This window comes from Condylura cristata, unplaced genomic scaffold (assembly GCF_000260355.1).
Source record: "Condylura cristata isolate star-nosed mole 26May11 unplaced genomic scaffold, ConCri1.0 scaffold00015, whole genome shotgun sequence".
NCBI classification, from domain to species: Eukaryota; Metazoa; Chordata; class Mammalia; order Eulipotyphla; family Talpidae; genus Condylura; species Condylura cristata.
In genome coordinates, this window is record NW_004567116.1 from 10,622,511 (window position 1) to 10,624,298 (window position 1,788).

Sequence of the window (1,788 nt, forward strand, 5' to 3'; positions counted from 1 at the left end):
ATCGAACTCATGCGGAAGTGGCTTCAGCTTCTTAGTGCTGTGCTTTAACCCGCTGCGCCACCAGGGAGGGCCCTGTCCGGGCTTTTGAGGGCACAGATAGTTCCCTCGAGAAGAGGCCGGAGGACACTTCCTTATGGCCTGAGCGTCAGGGGGCTCATATTCTATTTCAGCGCCTGGGCAAGGACTCTCGGCGCCAGGAGCATGCCAGGTTATGTTCCCACTGGTTAGGCAGGCTAGAGGACGAGCCAGAGTAGGGGAAGGTGCCAGGGCTGCTCACTGCTACCAAGGTGCTAGGCTGCCCCAAAACCTCGGGAGAGCGGGGAATAGGATCAAAAACAGTGGAGGAGGGAAGTGCCCTGGACTCTGGTGATGGCACATGGGTGACTTGGTGATGGGAAACCCACGGGGATTACAATTGAGATGGAAAAAAAAAAAGTACAAAATGATATAATTTTTTTTTAATGATCAGCAGAGCTAACTTGTAAAAACAAAACAAAACAAAAACCCGGCCCCTCTTCCCAGTCTGGCTCTTGGCCGCCTTCGTACCCCAGTTTTCAGGCAGAGCAGGGCGGTTGGGGTAAAGGTACGCCTGGCTGTGGTTTATGAAAAGCATTCCAGGTAAAGGGGAGCATGCTCTTAAAACAGCCTTCCCCAACCAGTGTTTTTCACCGGCGTTTGCCATGGCTTCCTTCACTCTGTGCGGCATTTGTGGAACAACGCAGTCAGCGACTACACAATCTGGGGGTGCACTGCGAAGTAAGCCACCCATGTCCCAGGCCTGTGCAGAGCTAGTGGAGTAAGGCACCTCCAGGGGAAATGTCGCCTTTCCCCACGATGGGATCCTCTCAGCACAAGGATGGCTGGGAACACGGCTGCTTTCTGGCTTCTGCTGTCTTCACTTTGACCTTGCCACTAGCTAACACTGTATCCTTGAGCAGCTCTAATCTTTTTTCCTTGGTGCTTTTTCTTTTCTTTTTTTTTTTTTTTTTTGCAAAATACTCCAATTTCTATTTCACTCATTTAAGTCTCTTGTGCCAGATCTCTGCAAAGCACTGGAGTATCCTGATGAAAAAAAGCACTGGGCCTCCATAGTGGATGAGACAGACAAGTGGGATGACTACTCAGAAAAGGATACTGGGTGCCATGGTACACACAGCAAGGAGATTTAACCCCACCCCAAATACAAACACTGACCCCACATGGAAGCCCCCCCCACACACACACATATTCACCCTTAAAAACTTAGGAAGTAAAAACTGAGGTCTGGAAAATGAGTCCTAGTTAGTTAAATGGAAGCTAATTTGTTGGTTTTAAAAAATAGAATTAGGGCCCTCCCTGGTTAAAGCAAAGTTATCACAGCTACTGCAGCAAGAGTCTGATCCCCTGCCAGGGAGCTGACCCACATGGCGCAGCAGACCTCTCCTGATCCTTCCACTGCTCCCCTCAGCAGTGTACTTCAGTATACTTGCCTGTTCTGCTCCCCACTCTGTCTCTGATGAATCCTCTCACACCTGTGGCCTATATCCCAATTCTGTATGCAGAATTAATAAAATAGAATTATTGAAGAGCAAGAACCACCAAACCTGCCCCCAAGAAAGGGCGGATGGTCACAAACCCCAGTGACTGACCAAAGCCACCCACTGTGGACATGGCTTGTCATCCATAGTGCTGGTGGTCCCCATGCTGTCCATTTCACAGAACTCAGATGAAAGCTCAGCTATGCCAGGGTTGGCCATAGAACTCACAGTGGGTGTGATTTGAATAGCTGAGCACACTAGAGGTGAAAAT